The 24,461-nt window shown below is 35.6% G+C and overlaps 1 long non-coding RNA gene across 2 annotated transcripts; it reads right to left on the reverse strand.

Moving 5' to 3' along the window:
- Positions 1-15,028: 15,028 nt before the first annotated feature.
- LOC114180305 lies at positions 15,029-18,026 on the reverse strand. Of its 2 annotated transcripts, none has more exons than XR_003603665.1 (4): positions 17,868-18,026; positions 16,794-17,227; positions 16,119-16,256; positions 15,029-15,415 (listed from the first exon to the last, which is right to left on the reverse strand). It is a non-coding gene; the product is annotated as an uncharacterized LOC114180305 (long non-coding RNA). The 2 variants fall into 2 exon arrangements; XR_003603666.1 differs by having other exon boundaries at positions 15,029-15,515.
- Between the last annotated feature and the right edge of the window lie 6,435 nt (positions 18,027-24,461).

Below are 24,461 nucleotides of genomic sequence, written 5' to 3' on the forward strand. Positions count from 1 at the left end.
TTAATAAAATACTCAACCTGTATTTATAACATTCATTTTTATAATGATGAATAAGAAAAGTAAAAAATTATAACACTACGAAAGAAAATCAACCGGGACTTATAATTTCATTAATAACTACCGATATTACAAAATACATTTGTTCCCAAGTACAATGCAAATATTAAGAAAAGTACAAGAGATTTGATAGTTTTGATTTTACATCTAAATTTCTAAAAATTGAAATACACATCATCGATCTGTCCTGCTTTTTTGCACTTTATCTTGTTATATCATTTGGAAATAGAGATGGCACACCACTTCTAACATCAGATGTTTATAAGAAGTTTAAATAATTAATATTTTATTCATATAAATTTAGATAGCATATGAGAAGTTTAAATAATTTTTTTGTTAAGTAAATTATACCTCATTACATAAGAATGTACCAAACCAACAACTATTGTAGCGAGATGTTTCTGAACATCTTCTCAAGAAGCAATGTAGACAAGCAATGTGTGCATTTGGTTTTTGATAGTTCCAAGCTCATTTTCTATCCTCCAAACTTGTCATCCTCCATATTTGATGAAGTTATGAAGCAAAGTTTATACCACTTAATCTTAAAGTGGATTGCTTAAAAACATGGGTAGTATTCAAGAAAATTGATGATAAAGGCTCTATAGTAGGTGGTAAAGAAAATAAAACTCCAAGTGGTAGAATTATTAGTATTATGGAGTTTGATTAGTCGTGTAGTGGTGGAGTTTTGCTTGTTATTTTCACAAATGTAGCTTTTGGAAGGTTGTGAAGGGTGAAGGACAAGAGTAATGGTGGAAGATGATGAAGATGTACTCGTGTTGTATGTGAAAAAGGGAGAGTAAAAAAAGCTCCGTAGATTATAGTGTAGAAGAAGAATGGAGGACCCCCCCGAATCCCACCTGGGAATGGTTTAGGTTTTTTTATTTCCTTAGGCATTTTGGACCGTTGTTTTTGTAGGTTGGCAATTGCGTGTGCTGATGGGTTTTTGTTTATTGTGACCGTTGGTTCAGAACAATGAAAAATTTGAAATTAAAGTTAACGTGATACGTGCTCGTTGCAAGAAGAAGTGTATCCAAAATGGCAAAAAATTAGCAATAGATATTAAAACATGGTGAATGTGTGTGACAAGATGAGAGAGTAAGTAAAAGAGTGAATGAGTGATGTGTGTGAGAGAGTGTGGGTCCCACAGATGTGAGAGAGAAAAGAGAAGAATAAAAAAGTGATGTTGAGAGGAGGTGTGTGTGGGTCCCACGGATGAGAGAGAGAAAATAAAAGGAAAAAAAGAAAGGAAAAAAAAGAAAGAAAAACAAGGTAAGATTGTGAGTAGTGTGGGGCCGTGAGATTGGAGAGATTTTGGAATGGTGTGAAAAAAAGAAAGTGGGGTGTGGATAGAGAAAATAAAGTCTAAAATGGGTTAAAATAATGTATCAAACATGCTTTTTTTTTTCTTTTATTTATTTTTTAACTAATTAATTTTCTTTCAAAATTTTAATTTTCTCTTTTACATTTTATTTCACTTTTTTTATCTTTTACGTTCTTATTTTTTCATTTTTTCATTTATTAATTTTGATAATACATTTTATTTGTCCGGACGAAATTAGGTGTTGACAACTGACCCTCTTTAGTTAGATTTTACTAGATAATATGAAAATGTGATATTTTCAAATTATAATAGTAAAATATAAGTAAAGATAGAGACACTAATTTTGCCGAAGTTTTGAAGAGGATGAGGAAGAGGGTGAATAAAAATTATTTGAAGGGATGCGATGACCAATTCTACGAAGAGGGTCAAGATCCGGAAAGTAAAAAATGGAATCAACCATTCATAAGAAAAAGGTCTTATCCAGAACACAAGAAAGAAATCACTAACCATTTCATTGGAGAGAGCATTGATGTAAACATAAGAAAATCAATGACCATTCCACCGGAGAAGTCCTTGATGTAAACATAAGAAAATCAATGACCATTCCATAGGAGAGGGCCTTGATGTAAACATAAGAAAATCAATGACCATTCCATAGGAGAGGGCCTTGATGTAAACATAAGAAAATCAATGACCATTCCATCGGAGAGGGCCTTGATGTAAAATAAGAAAATCAATGACCATTCCATCGGAGAGGGCCTTGATGTAAACATAAGAAATCAATGACCATTCCATCGGAGAGGACCTTGATGTAAACATAAGAAAATCAATGACCATTCCATCGGAGAGGGCCTTGATGTAAACATAAGAAAAACAATGACCATTCCATCGGAGAGGGTCTATACCTGAAAGGATGAACCTGAAGATGATTTTGACATGTTGGCAAACATCATGTGAATGCTTAACATCGGTGAAACTTGTACACAATATTTGTACCAATTGAATTTTTTTTCAAATTTTCTCTTTTTGAACAATTTTTTTGAATGACTTTCATTGATGATGTATGATGGACGATGTAATATGATGAAAGTGCATGATAATGGCGAAACATGTCAAAGGGAATCTTTTGCACTTTCATTTTTTGCATTTTTTTTCTGAACAATTGGCCTAGGACGCTAGACGACTTGGGCTTTGTGGGGTAGATTAATCTAGATTGGTGGGCCAGACAAAGCTGGGCTTAGGCCAAATAAAACTGTGCTTGGGGGTCAGTACGAAACTAGGCTTAGGGGCTAGATAAAACTGGGCTTGGTGGGCCAAATACGGAACTTGGGTTCGTGGGCTAGATAAAACTGGCTTGGGGGGCCAAACGGAACTAGGCTTAGGGGCTAGATAAAACTGGGCTCGTGGGCCAGATAAAACTGGGTTTGGTGGACCAGTACGAAACTGGGTTAGCTAGACAAAACTAAGCTTAGGCTAGATAAAACACAGCTTGGAGGCCAATCAAAGTTAGCTTTATGACAAGTACGAAACTAAGTTTGGAGGATATATAGGTTTTTCATATGAATGAAGATGACCATCAATTTGAGAAATGTCAAGATGATTTTTGTAAATTGATTCCTTTAGAAGAAACAATGCATGAAAATTTTCACTAGTGTCATGATGTCAAGATTCTGTTGCTTTTTGAATCAAGTGTCAACACACGACACGATGATATGACATGCAAATGGTTATGCATGATAGAAAGCACGTTTTCTTATTTTTAAGCACAAGGAATCAAAACATTATTGTAGAGATCAAGATCCTGAAATGTATGAATGCATGATGAAAAACTTGTTATGCTCTGCCTTTTTGAAGTTTTTTTTTTCATGCTATGTCCTCTTTTCGGTCATCAAACTTATTGTTATAAAGAACGTAGGATGAAATTCAAAGTATTTTGAAATGAAGTTTTTGAAAAGAAAGTAATGATTGCAAGAGAGAAGTGACAAGGTGTTTAAACATTGGTAAGCATGTTTTTAAAGAGGAGAAACAAGGTGCCGAAACCTTGGTAGGGTGTTGAAACCTTAACTTAAAGAGGAGAAAACAAGGTGTAAAAACCTTAGTAGAGTGTAGAAACCTTGACTTAAGCAAGAGAAACAAGGTGTCGAAACCTTGGTACGGGGATCAAGGTGTCGTAACCTTGATATGTAGGAGAAAACAAGGTGTAGAAAACATGGTGCAGGGATCAGGGTGTCGTGACCCCGATGTGCAAGAGAAAACAAGGTGTCAAAACCTTGGTGCAAGGATCGAGGTGTCGTAACCCTGATATGCCAGAAAAATCTTTATTGATAAGGATTTTGTAAGTTGAAGGAGGAAACATGAATGTATGTTTATCCTTTTGTGTTTTTGAAGGAGAAGGATTCGATAACCATTCAGATGAATGAAAAGGGCTTTTATCTAAAAGATTTTTTTTTGACTGAGGGCAACATATGTTATGATTGTTTGTGCAAGATGCATGTCATTATGCCAACTCATGAATGATGAATGTATATACAACCCTTTTTCATTTTCTTGTTACTCAAGGTGTTAAAACCATAATGTCAGAACTAGGGTGTCGAAACCCTGATATGCATGAAAACCTAAATGTGTGATGGAAAAAGGTTGCTTGTGCCTTGTCTTTTGATTTTTCTATGCATGCCTGAGTCAATTGTTTTATTTGCAATCATCAAACTCATTGATTTTGAATGTTCCATGAAAGTGAGGGATGTCACACATCTCGAGGTCCAACATCTGAAATGATTATACATTTGACTTTCTCCTTCGCAAAATTCATGTGGACTTGCCTGAATTTGCAGACGAGCATAAAGTGGGGACTTTTGGAAGGGTTTGGAGGAGACTGGGATAGCCATCTGGGTATGTTATTCCTCACACACCCCTTAAAGGAGAAGTAATTTGTGAATGTCAAGGCGAAAAACACAAGAGTTCCTAAAAAGGTTGCCCCAATTTTGGTGTTTTAGAACAAGTGCTTGAGAATATGGATACGGAATGTTAGGGCGAGAAACTCATGAGATACACAAAGCTACCTCAATTTTGGCGTATCTATAAGAATTTGAAAGAAGTATGAGTTTTGTATTAGAAAAGATAGTGGATATGGAAGGGATTGGATTAAAAGAATTGCTTAGTTGGTTTATTTTCCTTTCCCATGCTTTTGGTAAGATAACAGGGAGTTCCCCTCTTCCTGAGACATTATTTATTTTTAAATCAATTCTTTGGTTTGATCAGTTTATTGAAAAACTCTATTTTTGTATCATTTGCTTTGAAGCATCATCTAAACAACATGCATAAAATTTCCAATGGCTTAGAAGGGGTTGGACGAGATGACGAGGACTGACTAGGGAGTTAGCCCAGTTTTATTTGGTATCAGGGCACCATATGTTTGGGCTTGCCCCATCTGTTGATGACATGAAGAAAATGATAGGGACTTCAAAAGTTTGTTCAGTGTGAGAGTATGGATTTGCATAAGGGCACAAAATATGTTTAACTTGCCCTAGTTTATTGAAGAAAGGATTAGAAAAAAGGAGGAAACTTCAAAGGTTTCTCTGATTTGAGGATCTGGATTGACACACTGCCCTGGTCGAGAAGGAACAAAGAGGTTAAAAAATGATGGGGACAAAGAAAGTTTCTCTTATTTGAGGATTTGGATTGACACACTGCCCCACTTATGAAGAGGTTGAAAAAAAAGATGGGGACTTCCAAAGTTTTCCTTATTTGAGGACCTAGATTGACGCACAAATTGTGTTTGGTCTGCCCCAATTATGATAAGGCATGAAAAGGTTGAAATGTGGTGGGGACTCTAGACGTTGGCCCTAGTGTAACCATGATTATTAAGGTGAAGTTGCCCTTTCTTTTGATAAATGAATGGTCATACAAATGGTAAAATGATGCAACTGCCCTAGTTTGGATTTTGGAGAAAAAGGTTCAACAATTGTATGCAAAGGTTGGACAAGGTTTAGGTTGTGAGTAGAGGATATGGTAAGAAATGAAGATGAGATCCATGAAGAGGGTGACAATGAAAAGACAAAGGAGGATGCCCCTTATCTAATTGATTAATCAGGCCTATTTTAAGGAGCTTTGGCAAATGTGAATCAAAAAACTTTCTTAGCAAATCTCAAAACATCATCTTTTTTTTTTCAATTTCTTTATTTATTTTTTTAAACCACGCTTTCAGGTTTTCAGTTTAGCATGCATCTTTTATTTTTATTTTCATGTTAAGAGATTTGCTCACAACTTGCCTAGGATAGGTTGCTCCTTTCATGTTGGTCCTCTATGGAATAATAGAAGTAGGCTTTATGGCGGAAAGGTAATGAAAAAAAAAAGGTGAGTCTGAAAATATCATGTTATGCAGATTAGACAAATACTTCAAAAGATATGATATCAAACATTATCTATTCATTCAACCTATTGATTTGATCAAAGAATGTTTTGTCCTTTTTTTCCTAAACTGCCCTCTTAGGTTTTCAGTCTAGCGAACTTTATCTTCTACTTCGTTTTTCCTTTCTTTTGTTTTTCTTTTTTCTTTTTGAAATTCTTTTGTTTTTGTCTCGACGGAATCAGGGACCACCCAACCAGTGTAACGATTGTGTTTATCAATTTGGCTACCGTCAGTGCTGACAAGGGAAATCCTTCACTCTAGGAAAGCCGAAGGATGGATGTTTTCAAAAATGCGCACACAAATGTCTCGAAAAGAAACAAGTCATTGTCCTTAAATTAAACATTTGACTCCGAGAACGTGCCACCCCATTATTCTTTTTTTTTTAAAAGAAGAAGTGAATTTGACGATTTGCGAGAAAAACAAGTGACTCGAAATGTGACAATCTTATTTTATTTCTTTCTGTCCATTCTTAGAGACACCCTTTATTCGTATGAGATGAGATACGTGTTATGTATTAAAACAACAATTGACTGCAACGCAAGTTTGTGCCCAAGAGGTACTTACTCACTCGTATGTCGATGTGATTGAAGAGCACCATGCATGATATGCAACCAATTGAAAAAACCTACATGAGATATAATGCATGTGCCTCAAGAGGCATTTATTCTCATGATATGATGATGAAATGTGATACACTTATTTGAAAACACCATGCATGATATGTAGAGTGACATAGTGAAATGCATGTTTACGCCTCGAGAGGCGCCTATTTTCATGAGATATGATGTATGATATAAAAATGCTATGCATGATTGTGCCTCAATAGGCACTTATTCATATGTACATTATGCACACAAAAGGTGAGGATTAAAGCAAGTAATCTCCCTTTGTGCCTTAACAGAGGTTTAACGCCTAATGGATCTAAGGTAAAGTACATGCGCTCACCAGGATGGTTCCCTAAACTTAAAGATCTAGGTCACTAGAGCTATGGCCCATTTCATGATATTTCCCACAATAGTTGGTATACAACAAGGAGTAAGAGTACCTAGGAAACAAGCAAAACTCTAGCTGAGGTTCTCACAATGACCACTTGGGAAGTTCATCCATTGTGGCATCGCTACATAATCCCCTCTAATTGTAAGTTACACAGACCTGGGTATAAGGCCCCACTCATGATATGCACAATGTGTGTGTGGAGAGAGAGTGATGCATACCATAACCCCACATGCAAAATAGCCAAAAAAAAATTTCCCAGACAGATATGTAACAAACAAGCAAAATAATTCACAAACAATTATTCCAAGAGACAAATATATACACATGCAAATAAAGACAATAATAAACAAATAAAATGAAAGAGAAAAGAAAACATAAGGAAAAACCACATCAAGTTTTCATATCTAATTAAATGGCTTGACTCTCTAGCTTCCCTAGTGGAGTCGCCAGCTGTCGCAATCAAAATCGCGACTGGAAGGCGAACCAAAAAATAAAACGGGTTTAAAAAGATATTGGGAGTCGGCACCACAATTATTTTTGGAAACCTATGGAAAACCATAAAATAAAGAAAGTCTGCGAAAAACCAAATTTTGGATCCGGGAGTCGCTTACGCGTAGGGAAGGTGTTAGCACCCTACGCGCCCGTCCAAGGGCGGTACCTTTAATTAAAAATGCAAAGTCGATGTGGTTTTCAAAATGTTAATTTTCCCCAAAAGAAATAATAAGACAAAAAAAGCTAAAAAGAAACAAAAATATTTTTTTAAATTTTTGGACCCGACAAGGATTGACCTTGGTCCTACGTATTCTCATTAAAGATGACAAATCAGGGTTACGTAGTTCTTTAAGAGAAACGATTTGGAAAATGATTTAATTTTTTGGAAGTGAACCTGACAAGGACTGGCCTTGCTCCTACGTATCTCACACTGGAGAATCAAGGATCACGTAGTTCTTAAAAAATGACCTTTTTTGTTTGGAAATCTTGATATTTTTATATTATGAAAATTTTATATTTTTTTGAAATTTTTGGAGTACTTGAAATATGTATCACACGACGCGAGCGGTCGAACAGACACTAAAAGAGAAAGAGAACTATTTTTGGTATTTTTTAGAAAATAAGAGTCATGCGGTGCGGGCGACCGAACAAACACAATAAAGTAAAAAGAACGTTTTTCATTTTTTAGAATTTTTCTATTTTTTGTAATTTTTATAATTTTCTATTTAAAAAAAGGTAAAATTTAACTAAGAAGGATAAAAGTGAAAAATAAAATATGAGAGTGCATGAGTAATTAGTGGGAGGTACATGAAGTAGAATAAAAAGGAAAAAGCCCAAAATAGGAGATAAATACAAATAGGCTGTGAGGTTAGTAAAAATGCTGGTACAGTGAGCAAATATCGTTAGGTGTGTAGTAAATGTGAAGGTGCAACAAGTAAACAGAAAAACAACCTAAAACAATAAACAAAGAAATAGGGGGTGCATGGTTAACAATCATGAGGGTGTTTGAAGTAAAACAAAATCAGCCCCAACAAGCAAAGAAAACAAATGGATTTGGAGTGTGAAGAATAGAACCAAAGGTGCAAAGAGTACTGATGGCCCAGTTCGAAAATTCAAAAGATGAAGGTGTAATCAGTGGCATTGGGGGTGCGGAAACCATTCCAGGCCAAGTGTTAATATCCTTAATGTGCAGAAAACCCAACAAGCGTGGGGTTCATCTTCTTCACAAATAGAAACCTACAAGGGTTTCTTCTTCTCCATATGCTCGAACCACAACAACATCACCCTCCATCACATGGCCACGTCTTTCTCACCCAACCAAGGACCCTCTCACTCGTTGTCGCCCACCCGGGCACCACCTCCATCACATGGCAGGCCATGACCTGCGTTGACGACGCTGGTCACCGTTGAAGGCCGCCGGCGTTCTCATTGCCGTTTTTTCCTTCAACCTTCCGCGCGCGAATGCTTCTTTAATCGCATCTGGTCCTCCAAACACGAGTCATTATCTTCAGCCCCAAGGTCACGACCTCGCAAGCTTCCCGATCCGTCAGAGCCGCCAACAACGCCACCAATCGCTACCAGAAGCATCGCCGGCCTTCGCTGCGCTCCAAACCTCTCATTCTTCTTCTCGCACGAGCAGCACCTAGTCTGAAAGCCACCACTCCGAGCCCCACTTCTCTGTTTTACTGCTCTGTGTGTGATTGTGTTGTGTGAGCTGGCATCGGGTCTTTGTCTTTCTGGTTTTTATGCAGATGGAAGATGGAAGATGAAAATGATGATGAATGAAGGAATGAAAAAGAAGGTGGACCGATGATGTTAGACTGGTGATGGTTTTTTGTGTTCTTTGTGTGAATGCAGGGGCTGAAGATAATAGGGGTATGAATCGCGCAGTGGTGGAGTTTTGCTTCCGTTATTTTCACAAATGTAGCTTTTGGAAGGTTGTGAAGGGTGAAGGACAGGAGTAATGATGGAAGATGATGAAGATGTACTCGTGTTGTATGTGAAAAGGGGAGAGTAAAAAAAGCTCTGTAGATTATAGTGTAGAAGAAGAATGGAGGACCCCCCGAATCCCACCTAGGAATGGTTTATGTTTTTCTTTCCTTAGGCATTTTGGACCGTTGTTTTTGTAGGTTGGCAGTTGCATATGCTGATGGGTTTTTGTTTATTGTGACCGTTGGTTCAGAACAATGAAAATTTTGAATTTAAAGTTAACGTGATACGTGCTCGTTGCAACAAGAAGTGTATCCAAAATGGGAAAAAATTAGCAATAGATATTAAAACATGGTGAATGTGTGTGTGAGAAGATGAGAGAGTAAGTGAAAGAGTAAATGAGTGATGTGTGTGAGAGAGTGTGGGTCCCATGGATGTGAGAGAGAGAAAAGAAAAGAATAAAAAAGTGATGTTGTGAGGAGGTGTGTGTGGCATGAATAAAGTGAGTGAGAAAGTGAATGAGTGGTGTGTATTAGGCCTGAGCGTTGGTCGGGTTGGATCGGGTTCGGGTCCAACCTGACCAATCCGACATAATCCAAATTCAAAATTTTCAAATTCAACCCGACCATTTTATTTGTCGGGTTAGTCGGATATGGATAAACTCAAATACGGTTAAATATAGGTGGGTTATTCGGGTTTAACTTGTTTAGATGAATTAATAAAAAATTTCATAACTGAAAATAAAAATATTTAATGACTAAATTTGTACATTTAATATATTCATACAAGTATATCAACCATTACAAAATTTTAAATAAAAAATTTAAATAGATTTTGAATGGACAACAGTAGTAGCACCAAGCCATCATACACAACAAAAATATGGAATTAATGAGTTTTTGAGCAGGAGCAAGTGCCTCGGTGACTTCCACTTCTTTTCATACAACCACAACCCCATCTTTGCCCTGCTTTCTGCATTTTTTTCAATGTCAAAGATGAATTAAAGTCAAATAACAAATGTTCAATAGTGAAAGACAAATATAAATTTTATCATGGTTAACATAATCCTATATACCAAATATACCAAAATTGATGGTTAACATATAAATTTTACTTACACAAATATGTTTAAAATTCAAAAGTGAAAGACAAATAATCACCCCGAAAATAGAAACCCCAAAAAATAGAAACCCCAAAAATAACCATCCACTATCTCTATCACCAAATGCTTGCAAATTAGCTCATCAATAAATAAGAGGAAACAATCCAGAACGAGAAAAAGGAAAAAAGAAGAGCCTTTTTGGAAAAAATCTAACCTTGCTTATTATGAACCTGTTGATGTAACTTCCTCCTTAGTGATCCAGATTCACACTAGTTCTCGTTCTGCATCCCCAACAGCTTCGGCAGCGGTAGAGCTTGATTCAATTGGAGACTTGTAGCTACTTCATGCAGATGATGGAAGAAGAGACGAGACGAGAGTGTATCAAAAGAGCAGGGAGAATGAAAACTGATTTGGAGGCGACTAGGATTTTCGAATGTTACTTATCTTTCACCTTTAATATCTATTCCTAAATTTTTATAATAATTTAATAATACTTACGGGTCGGGTCGGGTATTTGCAAATTTTTTTTTTCACACCTGTACCCGACCAATTCAATCCATTAAACTCGTTTTATTTTATCCAGCTTTACCTGAACCATATATAACCGACCCATACTTTATTTTTTTACACGAATTGGATGGGTGCGGTCAGGCACACATTTTTTGCTCAGGCCTAGTGTGTATGTGAGAGTGTGGGTCCCACGGATGAGAGGGAGAAAATAAAAGGAAAAAAAGAAAGGAAAAAAAGAAAGAAAAACAAGGTAAGATTGTGAGTAGTGTGGGGCCGTGAGATTGGAGATATTTTGGAATGGTGTGAAAAAAAGAAAGTGGGGGTGTGGATAGAGAAAATAAAATCTAAAATGGGTTAAAATAATGTATCAAACATGCTTTTTTTTCTTTTTTTTATTTATTTTTTAACTAATTAATTTTCTTTCAAAATTTTAATTTTCTCTTTTACATTTTATTTCACTTTTTTTATCTTTTACGTTATTATTTTTTTATTTATTAATTTTGAAAATACATTTTATTTGTCCGGACGAAATTAGGTGTTGACACATAGTTACCATTAATATAAGAATATCAAGCTCTTTATAGAAGTATCTTAGAATATTTTCTCGCTAAAGCACTTAATGGGTCTTATTGGACCATGAGTCGGGCATGTGCAAGTATCGTATCATATGAAACATGAAATATCAGAGCTCTAAAGACTTTGTTATTATTACCATCTTATGAATATTAGAGTTAATAAACAAACATAACATGATTATTAAGGTCATAGTGGAGTATATAAAACCAAGTGTAAACCAACCAAAGATGATAAAATAAAAAGTATTTGTAATGTTTATAAAGGAAAAAAATTTTCAGAATTTCTGTGATATATGTTTTCATTCTCTTCTTTCTTCTTACTTTTCTCTCCCTTTCTTATCAAGGGTTGTCATCATTGCTGTGGTGTTAAGGATGAAGATCCTACTAAAGAAGAGAATGATGATTGTGGGTATAGAGGGGTAAACATGTTTGTAAAATGATTTTGACAAAAGTTAGTGAATTTTTCAGCAACCATCTTGACTCGTCTTGCTTGTTTGTCCTCATAATGGTTGAGCATTTGAACAGTGATAAGATGTTCCTCTTGTAAAGTATCATTTACAATTGGTTATACCATGTTGACTAGTGAATTTGGCCTGTTTGAAACACCCTCTCAGGCATGTCTCTTATGGTCAACCACAACAATATCAAAGGCTATTGGATTTGTCAAGTTTTCAACAGTATTGTTTTTCCCAAAGTCAATGATATTAACCTCTCTATCAGTTTCTTGTAAGGGATCTAAACAATTAGGTAAAAATGAGTATTTGATGTGTGTAAGCAAAGGATAGAAGGTTCTATATCAAGAGGAGTTTCTTTTGAAGAAACATTGTGAATTTCAACAAGAACTTTTGACAATTGTTTAATAAAAAAAGGTTGTGAAATTCGAGACACATGATTTAGATATATCATATCACATATGAGAATATATGAGAGCGCTTTGTCGTTCAGAGCAATTGAGAATACTTTTTCGAGTTATAAAATAGAATCAAATATCTTATATATATATATATATATATATATATATATTAATCAATTAATTAGTGTTAAAAGATGATAAAAGCGTTTCCAAACTTTATCAGCATATTCAAGCTTAACAAATAGTTCAATCAAATAGCAAAAGGCTTCGTGTTGTATGATACAACGTCTAGATAAATTCAACTCATTAGTAACAAAATCCATTACAATTGGACCAGTTGAAAACTAATGCCTTTTCAATTCTTACAGTTTGGACTACATTTTCAGTACCTACCCACGTGTTTTTAAATAGTTTTAAAAATGACAACAAAATTAAGAATAAAAAAAAGGAAAACACTGACATAGCTCGATGACAGTTATAGTTGTGGGTCCAATCCTTTTGGTTTTAGCGTCGTTCTATCTAGCATCATTCAGTTCCAGAATATTAGTTATAGTTGAGTTGCTGCCAGGCCTACTGATATAGTATTAGAGAAGACGAATTTGGTGTTGCTGAATTGCTTGCAGGCTGTCACACTATCGTAAAATTATGTAATTTCAATTTTTTAATCAATTTAAGAAACTATTCTAAGAACAATTACGATGTATGATTTTCATAATTATGTTATCCGAAGGATTCAAGAACTTATTTGGATTTGTTAAAAGTTCTTTGGACGAAGTTTTTTTCTTTTCTTGTATGTAAGGCACTTATTATATGCCCTTATTTTAAAGGGGCTACCCCAAATCAGTTGGGCCTAGGGTTGGCCCATCGTGAGCCAAACACCCAAATCTGTCCTAATCCACTCATTCATCTCACTTTCAGAAAACAATCTCCCTTATCCTTAGAGTTGCTGTCATTTTTCTGCTAGGGTTTGGTTCCCGCGTGTTCGTGCTAGCTCAAAAGCTCACCTCGTCTCACATAAGTTGGTCCTTGAATCGTACTCCTTCCATTCTGAGTTGATTTCGTGGTCTCTATTAGGGTTCACAATAGTAACCCTGTTATTCCTTCTATGCCGCTGTTCCAGTTTGTGAATCTACTCTTAGAGCTACTTGGTGCATTAGCTTAAGGGTCAAAGTCTGATATTAGCCCTTTCTAGGTAAGGGAAGCTAGGGTCTTTAGTACTTTTCGTGAAATCTACCTGTTTTCAGCCTTGTTTCTTGTTTGGTATGAATTGTATGCTATTGTGAACTTGTGGAATGCCTGGTTCAATTGTTTGGATATGTATGTATGGCTGTTGTAGGGACAACAGTGGCGAGACCTATCATTTTCGCCCAAGCAAGCCTGTCTCGCCTAGGCCAGACTTGCAGAAACAAGCCCAGGTTCACAGTCGAGCTCTCGCTCAGGCGGAGAGCTCTCGTTTTGAGTGAGGTACCATCTCGCTCAGGCGAGAGGGGCTCGCCCAAGCGAGAACGTGTGAGGGGTTGAGGCATGTCGCTGCAGGGGTAGCCCAAGCGAGGAAACTCACCTTTGGGCGAGGGGTGGCCTCGCTCAGGTGAGGAGGGCTCGCCTAAGCGAGAACTCGCGAGTCTTGCAGGGCTCCTTGTTGGCAGTCTCGCCTAAGCGAGAACCTATCGCTTAAGTGAAAGTCCTCTTTCGCATGTGCGAGGGTCCTTGGCTTGAGCAAGACTGGTGCGGAACTTTGCTCCATGGCTGTTCTTTCCAGGTTTTTGGTTGTTGAGTGTAAGCTTGGCTTGGATTACCCTATTTTAAGTATGAAATATATGAATATGCATGTAAGATCTGATTGTATGGGCTGGAATGATGAGTCTGATATGATTTTGGCATGAACTAATTATGGAATCATTGGTTTTAAAAGTAACATGGGATTGATATGAGCGTAAATGTTGTATTGATGAATGGGACATGTTGTTGGTGTGCTTAGGGCATAATTCCACGATAGTTTCGTGGTGGTGCCTCATTTGGTTAGGGCGTAATTCCATGAATCTCTAGGTGAGATCTCATAGTGATGCCTCAGTTGGTCAGGACTTAATTCCATGACCCTTATTACACTACAAAAATAATTGTTTTTAGCAGGGGTTATATTTGGCGTTTATGGAGGTTTTAACCCCCACTAATGGTTTTACCAGGGGCTTGAAATTCTCCAAAAGAGCAAGCGTGGCTAACGAATTACCGGGGGTTTTAAAAACCCCCGTTAATGCTGGGGTTCTAAAAACCCCCATTAATGTCTGGGGTTCTAAAAACCCCCAGTAATGTATGGGGTTGCGAAAACCCCCAGTAATGCACAAGTTTCGAAAACCCCTAGTTGTCCCTACTGCCAAGGTCTCAAGTGCTTGTATTCTTGTTTGATAATCCCTCACGAACTTTGAAACAATAGTTTTGCTTCAGGTATGCAACATAGTTAAATAGTCATTATTCAAGAACAACTAAAAAACCTGACATTCTAAAGTGGCAAATGTGAAAAGAACTGTAACTTTACATTTTCATGCTTTCAACTTTATTTGAAATGCTTTCTAGAATAATTTTGGATATTTTCTATAAGAAAAATGAGTTTTTAGAGTTTCGAGACACTGTAACACATGCACCATTGATCCCTGCATACATTCCCAGGCCTCAAGATTAAATTACTAGGACAAAACTTGCCACGTTTAGTAAAGAAAAATGGAAATTGAGAATCATATTCGGATAGGGCCAACCAGCTTATTTTATTAGACAAAGTACATTTTCAGCATTAAAGAAACAAACTGAAGTATACATAACCTCAACCATAAAATAGTAGATATCACAATCAAATTGTTCAGTGATTCTCCTTCATAATGCGACAAAGATGAAACAAACCTTCAATTTCCTATGTACAGACAAATGAGGTATTTATCTAGCCAACCCATCTAGTCAAGGACAACCAATTAAATTCATGTACATAAATGACAATCTCTCAAACTACATTGCATAACAACTTCTTATACCTGCTCTAGGTCTGACAATTTAAATTCATCTTCATTCTTGTCCAATTATTCTGAGTCACAACTTGATATTAGCACGAGATGGAAACTCCAAGAGGAGCAGCATCCATATGTATAATCTTCTCAATTTCTACACCTTTGTTGGCTAAATTGTTCTGCTTGTTTAAGATGAAATGTGCAATCGACGTGTTGTTCAACCAGAAAGGTCAAAGTTGTTAGACCAAATCTTGTCGGTGATGGATTCACACACAAAGTCTTAGAAATTGGCAACAAACATTTTCAGAAAAAAGTACACTTAGATAAAGCTGCAAGACTACATATGGAATACAAAATCACCAATCCCCTAGCATAATATCCATACACACTCTAAAAATAAAGAAATCCTTGATACCCAATAAAAATACATCTCAAATAATAAATCTTGAAGAGTATACCCACTAAAAAAGAATTTGCAACCCTTGATACCCTTTCAAGGTGTGTGGGGCATAAAAAGACATGTGCACGTGATGGATAATAATAGAAGTTTAAAGGTTTAATGCAGCAAGGATGGCTATGCATTAAACCCCTTTTGAAACAAAAAAAAAGTGCTTTAATCTGACATTTTGGTCTGCTTGTCAATTTTTAATAAAATAAGATTATTCCTATTAAAGAAAACGGTATTAAAAAGAGAAATTAAACCCTTTTTGAAACAAAAAAAAAGTGCAAAGAATTTTAATGGATCATCACAATCCATCAACTATAGGGAGATTCCACTTTAATGCTCGTAGTCATTAGCCACTTTAATGCTTAATTTCTTATCAGAATACATTTCTATAATTCCAAACTAAAAAAGTAACTTCAATAATTAATATAGTTTACCTTTCAAGGTTAGTGTTACGAGACTTAACTTCCATCAACTCTTGCTTTAATTGAAGAGCATGTTGTTTCTCTTTGCTGAGTGATGATTCCATCTCCTCTTTCTCAGCTTTCAGGACTGATATAATATCACCTATGGATCTATGTATGATAAAATATTAAAGCAATTACAGCGACCACGCAATGTATTAACACAATGCCATTTTATAAAATCAAGAGACGAAATGCCATACTAGCCACTAGATCTATTAATTTAGCTAAACTAATTAACAGTTAATTCAACTACAATGTCAATGTAAGCTTGAGTTTGAATATATTTCTGAATCTACAGGATATAAGATTTCTACTATCCCAAATGATATTAAAAGTTGTCATGCGGACAATACAATACTTTTGTTGTCTACATATAATCAACTTCTAAAGGTAAAGGAAAACAATGCATATATTACTTTCTATAAATAATGAAAGGAATCATCCTTAAACAAAACAAGACAACTATCAAAATTATGGTGTAAAATGCTTTGGATTATCCAAATCAACTACAACAATGACATTCTATGGGTTTCGACGTGGGCACAAGCCTCAAGCTTTATGCAATGGAAAAACCTCAAACAACATAGGTTTCCAAATTCCCACTGGTACTAAATACAAATTGTATGAAGAAATTATACCATTTACCTTTTTTATAAATGTTGCTCTAAGTTTTGGAATTCTAGTGGTCACCAATCAAAGCAATAACAAGTTGATGGACATGTCATCTGCCATACTCATCATCATCATCACCTATCACAAAGTTTTCATTCTTCACCTCCTTCTCCACTCCTTCATTGCACCCCATGCCCATTTCAATTCCACTTTTGATCGATTTCATTTCAATTTCCAGCATTCATCGACAATCATCATTTCAAAACTATTCATCATACAATCCTCCAAACATCATTCTCTTCATAGAATCACACACACAGGTAACCTTCTCCCCTTCATCTTTAATTCTTCTTCTTCTTCCTAATTTCATCTACACAAGACAATGAACCTTCGCCTCGCCTTCAACCCATTTTCTTCTTCGCAATCATCTTCACAACTCCTAACACCATCGTCACTTTCACTTTTCCCTGCACACACAGAACCAATCCACAAACATCAACCTACATAATACCATCCCTAATTCACACCTTACAATACAAAAATAGAAACAATCACATTCTGCAAAGGGTTGTTCATCTTCTCCATCAATGTTATATACCAATCCCAATGCCATGTTCTTCAACATCATAATAAAAATCAGGAACAAAGGAAGGAGGAGAATGGGGAGAATTATATACAAACATGCCTCAGAAGAGAGAGTAAAATACAATTATAGAGATGAAATTCTTTTGTTAACTAACCATGATATCATGATACAATAGTAGATAAGCTAATTTGAAACTAAACTTACGAAGAAATGTGAAGATTCTTTAATTCAAATAAAAGAGTGGCTGAAACTGATCTTATGGGACAATTAAATACTTGAAAACAACAACAGTTAGTTAGGGCATGAGTAAACGAAAACGAAATGAAAAGTAGAGAAATGAAATTGAAAGCAGGGAATCAAAATCGAATGTAGTGAAATAGAAATCGAAATAGAACGCAATGAAATCGAAATCGAAGGTAGGAAAATTGAAATCGAACGCATGAAAATGAAAACGAAATCGAAATTAAGAGCAGGGAGATGAAATTGAAAGAGAAAGAATGATAAGAAGTAGAGAAACGAACGGTGGAGATCGAGGAGAACACTGGTGGAGCATCGAAGGAGAACGATGGTGGAACATCGGTGGATAAGGGTCTCCTTCTTTCCTAAGTAAGATTGTCACGATGAAAACGAGAAAGTACGTCTAATTAAAATTTTAAAATATTATAAAAAAATGGGAAATGAAAAAAAATAAGGAAAGATTCAAATTTATTGGGGTTTCTTTAGCAAACCCCTGATACTTAACGATGTTTATTAAAACCTCTTCTAAAATTAGTTTTTTCTGGAGGTTATTGGAACCCTAATTAATAAACCCCTGCTAAAAATATATTATTTTGTAGTGTTAGTGGGAGTTCATGGTAGTGCCCCATCTATATAATTTAGTAAGCATTCAAGGTAAGGTTGCATCCTAACACTCTAAAGAGTCAGTTAGTATCACATAGAGCGTATTGACTCTAGTGGTGAGAGTAACAGGAGGCCTGGAACTCATTAAGGGCTAACCTTGTGTGTGGGGATGATACATTGTAACAATTAACTCGGTAGAGCAGGGAAGTCCATCACAAGTGCAAGCATCCGGGGAATCCGACTAATTATATGTATCCGGATCAGTCGTGTCTGAGTCTTAGTGTATTGTGTGAAAGTCATAACATGATTGGTTGATATATATATATATATATATATATATATATATATATATATATATATATATATATATGCATGTTGGAATATGAAAGTGCATGTTACAGTATGCTAAACTCTTTTCTACTCTAGCTTACCCTTTTGTTTGTTGTATGTTCTATTTGTGTGACTTTCTATCTTTACGATGATCATCAATTTATTGATGTGAGAAGATGTGAGAACCCCCCGTGATCAACATGGAAACGGTGATTCCGCTGCTTAGCATCTCGGGGATGGATTCCAGTTTTCTTTTAGGGCTATGGCCCGTGTATTGTCCGCTTTAGTACTTTATTTTGTACTTTGTCGACCCATTACACTATTTTGAGTCTGGCATCGTGGTTTGCCTAAACTTCTATTTTGGTTTCTCGTGAATAATTGTAAGGAGTAGTGTCAATACTCTAGTCATTTGTTTTCAATATTATTCTGTGTGACATTTCCTTTAATTAGCTTTATTAATTAAATGGGGTGTTACATTGTTTCTCTTTAATGATTTCTTAATGATATAAAATTTTCAAGATATAAAGTATTTTTAATATTTAAAAAAACTTTAATAAAATACTATAGTACTTTTAATGAAAGGAGAAATGAGAAAATTAATTTAATAATTTTAAAATAATTTTCATAATTTTAATACATTTATACTCTAATAATTATTTCATTAGAATCTTTAAATTAAAGTCATTTTTTAAGTTACATAAACTAAATATTAAATTAATATAATTTAACACTTTCCCAGTTAGTTCACATACTTGAAGATCACATAACTAATTTTAAGTGGGCAATATTCATTGGAATTATCAAGTCAACTTTATTTAATAATTGAATTGGAAGACGAATCATGGTGGTTCCAAGATATTCAACAACATGATTCCTTTTATGTATCACAAATCACCTAACTCAATTTCACTTTAAATTAAATTATAACATAATATGTATCTTTATTTTCTTTTCAAAGATACATTATGTCATTCCACATAAAAAGAAATGTAAGACTCGAAAAAATTAAATAATTAAATAAATAATTATTTAATATAAATATGGGTAATGAAATCTTAATGGAATCTTTATGGATTTAATGCGGGTAATTATGACAAGTAATTATACTAGCTCAAATGGTTAGAGTACTTGACTATTATAAAAAGACTTAGGTTTGAGTCATGTGAATATCATTTGTGTGTTAATTTAATTGTTTTATTGTTTTAAATATGCTTGACCATGGTGTGTGATAATAAAATCATAGATGGGTAGGAATTACCAGGAAACATGAATTAGTTGGTTGGTTGTGAATTTGATGTGATCCCAACAAGCTTAAGCCCAAATGAATCAACAAGTCCATCATCAAGCCCAAGCCCACCTAGAGACCTAATCACTAGAAGCATGATGAAGAAGATCCAAATGGGCATCTCATAAGATGATCAAGTCAATCATGGGCTTTTCACTTTATTCACATGGTCTAAAGAAATCTCCAAAATATGAGTTGATGCATGGAAGACCATAATCTAGATTTAAATTGGGCCATTGTTTAGTCATTGCTTTCATAAATAGTAGGCTAAATAAACTCGTTCCTTGGATTTTAATTGGACTAATCTAAGCCCAATAGAGAGCATTGAACAAGACACTCTCTTTGCCACATGAAAGGAGTGGCTTCTACCTTGCAAAGGAGTGCCATGCCACTTGTCACACATCCAACCCATCATGCTCCAAGCTTGCATCTCATTTCAAATGTAATTTCATGTGCATGTGCATTAGTGACCTTCTCTTCTATAAAAGAGAGTCCTAGAGAACTTTGTAGAGTTTACTCTTGACATTGCTAATAGAATGCTTGTGTTGAGATCACTCCACTCTTCTATTATTTTGAGACCACCTAAGCTAGAGGTTTCCAACATTTCCTCTAGCCACCTTCCACTAGTCTAGTTTCTAGTCTAATCTCCTTTCACCTCTCCAAAAAAGAGCCTTAAACACTTGTTTCCATTCCCAATTTCACTGCCTATGGAGTCTCAACCAGCCACCACACCTTGAAGCTCCATCAACATTGGCTTGGCAATTGATTGAGAAGAAAGAGTTTGGGCACAAAATAGAGAGAGTATTAAGGGCTAGAAATAATTTTGGAGAGGGGACAAGGGTTAAGGCAAAAGTGGGCTAAGAAGAACTTTAGGCGTTACCAAGAAAGCAAGGAATCCAAGTCAGGAGAGCCGTACATTGCGTTTTTAGATTGTAATTATTTGATTGCGAATTGTATGATAAGCATGGATGTATTTTGGGCATGTTTTCTGGACTGTGTTTGACAATCCATACATACATCCAATCACCAAAATCCAATTGAGGTAAGATTTCACTTTTCATCAAACTCATCATCCTTTCTTTGGATGTATGACCTAATCTTTGATGTCATAAGAAAGAAAAATTTTCATTTTGTACATTACACTTACTACTAGAAACATGTTCAACTTTAAACAGGAAATCAGTAAAATTAACATTAAGATTTAAACGGTATAAACCATCACACAAAGTACCAGAACCATAATAGTACATATGTCAATACAAATGAAAAGCACCATTTTGAATCTTAAAATTAAAACCTAAATAATCCAACTTTGCAACATAAATCAAATTCCTAGGACAACTAGAAACATAAAGACACTTTTTAAGATCTAGACAATAGCAATGTCTAAAATTAATTTGTAAGTCCCTAATCCTTATATTTGTTCCTTCATTTTGTTCCCCCATATATAAATACTTTTCAGATCCTTTTATGGGTTGGATTGAAAATGAAATCCCTGCATAATATTAGAAACATGAGTGGTAGCTCTAGAATCCAACCACCAAGTATTATTAGGTACTTCAATAATATTTGTTACATAACTTATAGAGAAACATAAAATGTACGATTGTTTTCAAACCAAGATTTTCTTTTCGGACAATCTTTCGTGAAGTGACACACCTTCTTGCAAAAGAAACATTTTTTTTCCTTCTTGATTCTGCCCTCATTAACTTTCATTGAGGTTTATGTCATTCTTGTTCTTGTTTCCTAGATTGATTTTACTAGAGCTAGAACAATCATGCGTCATGAGATGAATTGAATGATCCTTCATTTTCATGGGTCTTCCTTCCTCTTTAACCAACCTAACTTTAATTTCTTTAAAATTCCACTTATTCTTAATATTGTTATAATTCTCTTGAAACTGACAAAACTCAGAAGGAAAAGAGTTCATAATAAATTGTAACATAAATGATTCTTTCACCTCCGTTCCCATAAACTTCAAATTTCTTGGTTGTTAGCTCACTCTTGAGAGTTCCTATATTGACTTATAAGTAATGTTCGATTGTGAATACTCCTTGATCAACTTTAAGAATTCCTTTGCATTTTCAGTCCTAGGCATAAATGGGTTCACAATCTCTGCCATGGTCATGCGCATCATGTTCAAAGACAACCTATTAGACATTTGCCAAGCCTCACAAAGTTTTTTCTTCTGTTATATTGGTCCCCATGTTGGCTGGGGACATTTTGTAAGACCTGAGAAAATTAATAATTAAATAAATAATTATTTAATATAAATGTGGGTAATGGGATATTTATGACATTTAATGTGGGGATTTATGACAAGGAATAGTATTAGCTCAAGTGGATGAGAATATTTAACTATTATGAGAGGGCTTGGGTTCGAGTCTTGTTGATACTATTGGTGTGTTAATTTAATTGTTTTATTATTTTAATAATATGCTTGACTATGGTGCGTGATAATATAATCCTAGATGTGTAAGAATTATCACAAAACATGAATTGGTTGTGTATTGTCTTGACAAATTATGTGGTTGTGTGTTCAAACCTTGACTTACGTGAAATAGGTTATTTTCATTTTTTTAATTAGTTGAATTAATTTAAAGCTGAAAAAGGAGAGGAAAAGGAGAAATTATAAAGAAAGTAGAAGGTTAATTGGTGGGTAGTGAGGAAAGAATTTTGAGAGCATTAATTGTGTCCTAGAGACATAGAGTGAGAGCTGAATTGTTGAAGGAGCACGAAATCCAAGTTAGGGGAGTTGTTCATTGCATTTTTAGATTTTAATTACTTAATCGTGAATTGTATAAGAAGCATGGTTGTATGTTGTGCATGTTTATTTTTTGGATTGTGATGAGTTGACCAACAGTTGGTGGTTGACTTGGTAGGGAGCAATTTGGGGGTTTTGTGAGGAATTGTACTGTAGCATGAATTTGATAGTAATGGGGAAATAAAGAGGGTCAAGTATGGTATTGGGGAAGTATTGTAAGATTTATGAAGGTAAGGATGTGTAACGTTGGGAGAGGGAAAAATATTGATATGAGTGGAACGTGGTGGTGCTTGATGGGCGTCAGTTATGGGTTACTTGATTTGTAAGTAGTGTCTAGATCAGTCATAGGAAGCTTATTACTAACTTAAGAATAAATGATGTCAAAGGTTACTTCTAGCATGGTATGAATGGTGATTACTTGGTTTGTTAATTATGCTGGAGGTAAGGTACTAGAAGTAGTGAAAATGGGTATAGAAACTAGTAACTAAATTGGCAAGTCTTACTGTATGTGTTCATTATAACTAGGTCTAATTCTTTGTGGAAGTTAAATGATAATGTTACTTTAACTTGGGAACTATAGATGAATATGTAGAGGAATGGATGGGGGAAGTTTTGTAAGTGGTGATACGTTTAAGAATATTGACAAGCAATTTGGTGTTGATGGATTTCTTGATGATAGGTTGTGTGTTACAATGGTCCTTGGTTGCATACAAACCAGTAAATCATGTTATGGTGTAGCGCCTGGCGATGATGTTTGAACCGTCAGGCGAAAGCTACAGAAACATAGGGGTCTTCGAGCGCTTAGCGCCTGACGATGAGGATGGTCCCGCCAAGCGATACCTAGGAATCCAGAGACATATGGAATGATTGGCGCTTAGTGCCAAGAGGCTTCCGCTAGGCGGTCTGTAATGGATTTTCGCTTGGCTGTGCTTAGGCAGCGTCAAACGATAACACAGGGCACATGGGGTTGTTCCATTTGGTTGGTGCATGGTCTACAATGCTTTGGATGATACCTTGAGCATGGAAATTGTTGGAGCATTCCTTGAGTTGTGGCTCAGAATGACATTCCTTGAGTTGTGGCTCAAAATAGAGGGTAAAAATGTGGCGATCCCGGGTTGTGGCCTGGTGATACTAGTAACTAGTGTGAATGTGCGAGTTATGGCTTGTACGAATGATCTCCACTTGATTAGGCAATGACAGTTTATGGTCGGTGATGTTGCTAATTCTGTGTTGAGAGTACGAATTGTGCTGCGGATTGACAACTCCACTCGACGTTCCGGATTGTGGTTGGAAACAGGATAGTCACGCACGTGTATCTCTGAGTTGTGGTTGTAGATGGTGGAACCACGAGTTGTGGCTTGTGGCAGCAAAAGATATCTTAAGTTTATAATATGACGATGTAGAGCGTGGGTTACATGATGCTGGTCATGTTGTCTGGAGTTGGAGGATAGTGGCTCTCCAATGAGTGTGTGTGTGTGTGTAGGGATGAAAATGCAGGCCGACCCGATGCACATCAGGCCCGCCCCGCACAAAATTCATGGGATGGATCATGTAAGACCCGTGAAAATTAATTAATTAAATAAATATTTAATTAATAAATGCGGCGGGCAGTGGGAGCCTTTATGGCATTAAATTCTTACTTGTATGACGTGGAAAAGTACTAACTCAAATGGTTGAGAGTACTTGCTTGTGTGAGAGGACTTGTGTTCAAGTCCTATGTATGTCATTTATGGGTTGTTTGATTTATTATTAATTTTAACAATATGCATGATTATGTTGAGTGATAATATATTTATATAATTATGCGAATTATCATGAAATTTGCATTGGTTGAATGGTTATGCTTTGATTTGATGATGAGCATGGTATGGGTTCAAACCTGGTGAACTCAAATTT

This window comes from Vigna unguiculata, chromosome 4 (assembly GCF_004118075.2).
Source record: "Vigna unguiculata cultivar IT97K-499-35 chromosome 4, ASM411807v1, whole genome shotgun sequence".
Taxonomy (NCBI): domain Eukaryota; kingdom Viridiplantae; phylum Streptophyta; class Magnoliopsida; order Fabales; family Fabaceae; genus Vigna; species Vigna unguiculata.